The following is a 7,774-nucleotide window of genomic DNA, read 5'->3' as shown; positions in this document are numbered from 1 at the left end:
GATTTTTGCAACGAACTCTGACAATTTCTAGGTTATACTAATGGTTATATCCAGGGCAGAAATTCATTTTTTTTACTACCAGTTCTGTGAGTATGGCATGGCGGGCGTGGGATGGTGGCCATGGCAGGGGAAGGATACTGCAAAGTCTCCATTCCCACCCTACTCTGGGGCCAGCCAGAGGTGGCATTTGCCAGTTCTCTGAACTACTCAAAATTTCCACCTCCAGTTCTCCAGAACCTGTCAGAACCTGCTGGGTGTCACCCTTGGTTATATCATGATTTATGAATTATGAATGAACATGTTATTCAGCAAACAATAGCCTATGGTTAGTTAAGTGGATTGAACTCCATGCTCCAATACTTCACATACAGTGACTTTATATGAGTTTCTTGGAAGAATCTTAGATAAGTTTATTAATGTTGAAATGAATAACATTTCAGCAAGCCGGCCTGGCCTGTTCATTTTTATCTCATTTTTTAAATGTATTGTCCTATAAATTGGGTTTGTTTTTTTGGATATGGATTTAATTTCTTTTTAACTTTTGGGATGTGTGTTTTTTAATGTTGTACGGCGCCCTGAATCCTTTGGGAGAAGGGCGGCATATAAATCCAATAAAACAATCAAATATTCCTTTCCTTTACAATTTAAATGGGCATGGTCAGGATATATATTTGGAAAGAATCTACTCAGAATACTTTGCACTGAAAGAATCAGAGGTGAAGATATCAGTCCCTTAACTTTTGTATCAATTACTGGCAAAATCTTGTTTTGTTGCTGGACATGGCATGCAGTAGCTGAGTCAATGGGTTCAGCAGTAGAGTTTCCCCCATCGTTACCAACTTAAGGTAGGTCAAATAATTATCTAGCCCAGACATGAAGGACCCTTCAGAGTATCCAGCCTAGGTATGAATACTTAAGGTAAGGGTCAAAAGTCTCACCATTTGTTCCAATGCCCCTCTAAACAAAGAATTCTGTCCACATGGCCATTGTTTTCAAGTCAAAAGCCTTCTTTGATTTCTAAGATGAACTGGGCAGCTTGTGCTCTCCTGCTGGGCATCCACATGGTCCAAAGTCTGAAGCCAACCAGAATCATTTCAGTCCTGAAACGTGTGTTTATAAAATCTCATCGTAGCATGGCTTGCAAAATGCTAAACAGAGAAGCATCCAGCTGAGGCTGTGCTCAGACTGCCTATCCAGGTCATATTATCCATTGCTTTCATTTCTATTCTCCCCCCCCCCCCCAAGTTTCTGACAGAGTAGAATGAAGACACACCAAGTGAATGAAGGCTTTGTAGACAAACTGGCAATGCAGACTCTGGATTTCCAAGGCAAAGCCCCAAGCACCCCAGGTGTGTCAACAAAAGGTAGAATTGTGCCATCGTTCTCACTGAGGCTCTTGTTATTTTTGGCTTCTGGAGAGAACCTACTCTCCTTGGCAGTATTTCCCCCCCCCCCCCAAACATTTACAAGGAATGTAAAATCCAACCAGGGTCTTGAAGGAAGATGAGACAAGAAAGCCATGTAGGCACTGATGGCTAACCTTTTTCTCCTCGCGTGCCAAAAGCATGCGCGCATGTACGACAGTGTGTGTGTGTGCCCACACCCATAATGCAATGTGTGTATCACACCCGTGTGCCTCCCTGCGCATGCCTGGGTGACCCCCCCCACCCCATTTTGGGCCTAGCAGACCTCCCTAAATCCTCCTGGAACTAAAAATGGGTCACGGATGGTGGGAGCGGGTGCAGCCCCACATGAACCCCGTTTGGGCCTAGCAGGCCTCCCTGAAACCTCCTGGGACCAAAAATGGGGTGTGGGGGGTGCGCCGCACCCTGCACATGTGTGCGCAACCCCACCCACACATGCATGCATGTCTCCTGCATGCGTGGCAGAAACCAGAAAACCAGCTGACTGGGGGGGAGGCGCACGTGCATGCATAGTGGAACTGAGCTGGCTGACGGCTCCTCATGCTACCTGTGGCAGGTAGGTATCCATCACGGTAGGTAGGTATCTTTTCAGCCTAGCAAATCATATAGGGTTGTGTCAGGGGATGAAGAGGTGGTGATAAGTGATGTGTATGCCACCAGGATCCTCTGAAATATCTAGACCGAACTAGGTCATATCTAATTTTTTAAGATATATATATACCCCTGGTATGCCCTGGTTGTAACACAAATACATACCTATTTCCCTGGCTCAGCTGATAAGGAGGAGAGCCTGTGGCTTAGTGACTAAGACTCCTGCCTAATATGTAATACAGCCCAGATTCAAATCCCAGTAAGGGTATGGCTAGCTGATGAGAGCTAAATAGCTTGAAATACACACACACACACACACACACACACACACACACACACATACACACATTTAAAAGGAACGCATCCAAGTCAAGAAGATGGGAAAAGAGATAGAGGCGCCCAAGGATTAAAAAAAATAAAGAAGTACAGGGCTTGGATCTTTTTTCCCCTAATAATTCCTAACATGCTTTCTGTCATTTCTGTCATAGCCCATTAACCCAATAAGTGGGAAGTTTGTGTGATACAACAACAAAAAAAGCAGACCCGCTGAAGGAAAAGACAACGTTGCTTTTTGAAATTGTCACCGGTTGAGCCTGTTACCTTCCCACTCTTTAGTCCAAAGGAACTGGAGCTTCTAAATCTAGACGCATCAAGAGAGAACGTCCATTTCTGCAGAAGAAAGGCATCGGGACACAGAGAGAGATGGACAGCTTTGTTGCGATGACAATGGTGTTAATAGGCTAAGAGACAAGCAGCAAAATCTATTTTAGGCTTTAAAATTACACTGAATGGTTCTGACAGCATCCTAGTGACCAGCACGGGAGCTAATTTGTACCTTGTAAGTCTTGTGATGACTTTGTAGATCTGACTAGACAATGATGTGCATTGCAAAATCCTCTGGAAGTGCTGTTAATTATTTTGAATTTTCATCTCTTCCTTTTCAACAGAATAGACCAGGGGTGTCAAACTCGATTTCACTGAAGGCCGCATCAGGGTTATGTTTGACCTTGGGAGGGAGGGGGGACATGGCCATGGTAGGTGTGGCCATGGTGGGCTTGACCAACTCAACATCACTCGTGTCAGGGGTCCTTGTGGTGACCCAAGTGCTTGTGGCCCTCCCAAGCTGGCAGAGGGTTGCAGGAGCCGTCGCAACTGAAAACGGAGCTCAGGAGAGCTGCACGTGGCCCTTCCGAGCTCCATTTTTGCTGGCAGAGGCACTGCGGGCTGCTCCTTCACTGTTTCCAGGGCAACCTGTAGGCCGGCCCCCAGCCCTTGAGTTTGACACCCCTGGTATAGAGAGTCATTTCCAACCTTTTCAGATCTAGGAACATTTCTGATCCTACTCTGCTCTGTAGCTTCTGAATTACACGATTCCTCTTGGTCCCCTCCCCCCTTTATCCTTTTCTAGGTATAGCTCAAGGTACAGAAGGGGGCTTCATGTGAATCTCAGATCTAACTAGTTTAAAATCTTAGAAAACTGGGCCATTCAGTGGAATATCATGAAGTGGCTCTGTGCGAAGCAGCTTTATATATTTCTTAGAAGGGGGGAAAAATTTCAATAACTGCTTCTCAAAATGGCTATATGTTACGTCCAGCATCAAAGAGGGAAGGCCACTTGATAAACAGTTGCTAGGGAACACAGAGATTTCTGTCAGATCCTGCTCTTGGGCTTTCCATAGGCAGTTAATTGGCCATGGTGGAAACAAAGCCTAGACAAGAATGTCCTTAGTATGGACTGTCCAAGGTTTTCTTATGCCCGAATAGCAGAATAACAAGAGTTGGAAGAAACTTTGGAGGTCTTCTAACCCAAGGCCCTGCTTAAGCAGGAAACCCTATACTGTAATGGCGAACCAATAGCACATGGAGAAATTTCCTGACAGTTAGAACAATGAATCAGTGGAACAGAAGTTGCCTCCAGAAGTTGTGAATGCCCCAACACTGGAGGTGTTTAAGAAGATATTGGATAGCCATTTGTCTGAAACGGTATAGGGTTTCCTGCCTAGGCAGGGGGTTGGAGTAGAAGACCTCCAAGATCCCTTTCAACTCTGCCTTTGTATTGTATTGTATTGTGTGCCACAGGTGGCACCCACTGCCCTCTCTGCGGGCACACCACCTGTCGCCCCAGCCCAGCTCCACCACGCATGCGCACGTGCCTCCCACCAGCCAATTAGTCTGCAGGTCTGTGCTGCGAATGCGGGGGGGGGGGACATGTATGAGAGGGCTGGTTGTATGTGTGGGCACACACATTGCATTTTTGGACTGCGCACAGCGCTCGTTTGTGGCTTTTAGGCCCAAAATGGGGTGTGGGGTGCACACACACCCTTGAGCCCAGTTTTGAGCCTGGAAGGCCTCCTGCACCAACCTGGAAGTCAAAAATGGGCGACAGGGAATACATATGCAGGGGGTGAGGAAGCATGGGGGTGTCACACATGCATGTACAGGGGGTCATGCGTGCATGCGCGGGGGGCGTATGCCCATTGCATTATGGCTTTTGGAACATGATGGCAAAAAGGTTAGCTATTACTGCCCTATACCATGCCTTTGTGATCTCTGATATTCTGAGTTTGGAAATAAGATTCATTTGCTACATTTGGGTTTTGAGGACAGTTCTCTGTTAGTTCTGAAGAAGTCCATGGCCTGCTTTGGCTACTTCAACACGAGTATGAAACTCTGCAGCATCGGTTGCAGCTGCTAGCGCATAAGTAACTTGGCGGTGTGAGTAATTGTCTTCAGAAACTATATTCTTCTCCTTAAAGCAGACTGCCACTATCTGGAAGGCTTGAGATTGATTTGATGGCAGCAATCAAAAGGGCTTAGAACCAATCAAGAGGAATTTCCATAGGTCTTAGCTTTCAAGTTCTGTGAAGAGGAATAGAGGCTAGTGCTATCAGTGAGATGTTGTATCCCTATTGCAACAAAACTAGCAATAGCACTTAGACTTATATACCGCTTCACAGTGCTTTACAGCCCTCTCTAAGTGGTTTACAGAGTCAGCCTATTGCCCCCAGCAATTTGGGTCCTCATTTTACCCACCTCTGAAGGATGGAAGGCTGAGTCAACCTTGAATCTGGGAAGATTCGATCTGCCAAACTGCTGGCAGCCGGTGATCAGTATAAGTAACCTGCAGTACTGCACTCTAACCACTGCACCACCACAACTCATACCTCATACATTAAAGGGGGGGGGGGGGAGTTTCTGGAGAAAAATGTCCAGAGAGGAACATACAGCAAATCCACATTCCATTAGCCATACTACATGCAGTTGCCAAACACACCAACCTTTTCATGGGAATGCAACTAAAGCCTCTCTATAGAAAGGAGGAGTCCAACCTTGGCAACATTTTAAAGACTTGTGAACCTCCACTCACATAATTTCTCATGGCTGGCCTGGGAATTCTGGGAGTTGAAGTCCACAAGTCTCAAAATTGCCAAGGTTGAACATTCCTCCTATTGAAAGTAATCTAACTTCTCACCACAGCATGAGGTCAATTCTTTGCTATTATGATGGAATCTCTTAAAAGCCACCTCTCAAAAACCAGGATAACTGCCTCTAGCTCTCTTTATTCCATTTAGATTTTGCCCTTCAAGCAAGCAACTTCAAAGCAGTCCACTCCATTTTTGTGAGGCAGTGATTGATCCAATGGATCAGTGCACATTAACGGTCAATGGAAATCTAAAGCCAGGTGTCTCCAGCTGGGGCATTCTGACCATAGCATACCTCTCATCTTAGTACGAAACTATAACTTAAGGATGTAGACTTACAAGACTTACCTGAAAGCAAGACTCACTGAGTTTAATAACTGAAGAAGCCTTCCTCAGATTTCATTATTGCACATTTGGCATAAAAGACGGATTTAATACAGGTCATGGGTGCATAAATGATCCATTCTTTTGCAGTTGTTTACAACTGATTCAGAGTATTGTTTTTTAGGTATCCATAGGTAAAATTAATACAAAATGCAGACACTTGTATCTTTAGTTTGATTTGTTGAGTAGAAGCAGGCTGAAAAAAATGCTTGAGGCCAGACTTTTCAAGTCAAAGTAGTGAAAGGCTGAATTCATTAAGCCCTATCAGCAAACTACAAAAATAGAAGAGATGATCTGTAGCTCAGGGTTGAATTGTGGAGTCCTTGGTGCTCTCTGAGTTTGGGTGTTTACTTATGGACAGGTCATTACCAGACTACCGTGTTTCCCCCAAAATAAGACAGGGTGTCAAGCCAGCCTCCCTCAGCAGCCAAGAAAGAAACCACTTAACTCCATTTTGCAGAATTAAGAGTACTTTTACTGGTTATGAAAAGATAGCAGCTAAGCAAAGCAAGATCGGAGGCAAAGGCGTGCAAAATCATACATATTCATATGTGACACACACACCCCTGGTAACCCTCATCCCACTGTCCAATCTGCAAATCCCTTAGGTGTCATGTGAGTTCCATCTTCAAGGAGCATCATCAGGTTGGTATGCAGGACGGTTGGCCTTGACAGACACCAAGCACTAATCTCCAGCATGCGCAGTAGATGGTGAGACCAAAACTCCCTTTTTACAATCTCTCCTGTACTTAAACTTCCCCTCTCAAACAGCAGTTCCCCCCCCCCCTCCATTTCAATGGCAGCCAAAAGCAAATAGCGAAACAGAGGCTGACACAGGGCATTATTTTCTTTTGATTCCCAAAATAAGCGCTTGGCCTTATTTTCTGGGAGGTCTTATCATTTTTGAGGTGCAGGAGGCGGCGAGCGTGGTCACCTCATGGCTGCTGCTGTGTTGCAATATTTTCAGGGAGGACTTATTTTAGCGCATGCGCTCAAAAGCCCGATTTGGCTTATTATCCAGGGAGGTCTTATTTTCGGGGAAACAAGGTAGGCAACATCATAAGTGCTGATGAAGTTACCTAGATGGGCAATGGGAAAGCAAACAATCAAGCTCAGAGAGCTATAAAAATCTTGATTTCACATCCCAATGAAACATTTCATTATTCATAATCATTGCCTTGATCCAAATCACAAGGCCTAGAATTCTGCACTAATGAACCCTTTCGGTGTGTAGGAAGGGGTGTTGAGAGTCAGTGTGAGATAGAGATGGAGGTGTTGTACGTACATAGTCTTTCAAGGGAGGATTTACAGTCACAGACCTTATCTGGCTTGGAGAACCCTGCAAACTCCACTCCCCTTTCTCTCCTCTTTTACTTCCTCTGGGAGGGGCCATTCATCGTCCAGGTGTGGACTACTCTCAAGTCAACCCCTGTTCTTTAGCGGTTCCCTTCGTCTGGCTACTCTGCACATGAGCACATTGGGAACAGGCTCCAGCTGTTCATCTGCCTCACTGATGTCTGATTCTGAAGGCAGCTGATAACTGTCAGATGACCCTGGCCCCCTCTCTGCCTCTGACGCAGAGCCCTGTTCAGAGCCTTCCCCAGACTCCAGGACTGGCCCATGTTCCTCCCCAACCTCCCCACTGTCTGAATCTGCTTGCAGCTCCGCTGGCCACTGGAGGACCACAACAACATGTTGCCTGGAGCTCCCGGAGGGAAAGGAAGAGTATAAATGAAACAAACAAATAAATGGGTGCACTTGTTCCAGATATATTATGCTCTTTGTGCAAGCTTATCCCGTTAGCATTTGAAACATAAAATGACTAAGTGGAAATGCATAGCTCTTTGTCTAGTAAGATCTCTGCCTTATGAATAAATAAATGAAGTCAAAATCTGCTCCCAGTTATGCTGTTATAAATCCAAAACCTTGCAATTGAGTGCAATGGAGCTACTG

Source organism: Natrix helvetica (assembly GCF_964273705.1).
Source record: "Natrix helvetica genome assembly, chromosome: 4".
In the NCBI taxonomy this organism is placed as follows: Eukaryota; Metazoa; Chordata; class Lepidosauria; order Squamata; family Natricidae; genus Natrix; species Natrix helvetica.
This window is presented reverse-complemented; position numbering follows the sequence as displayed.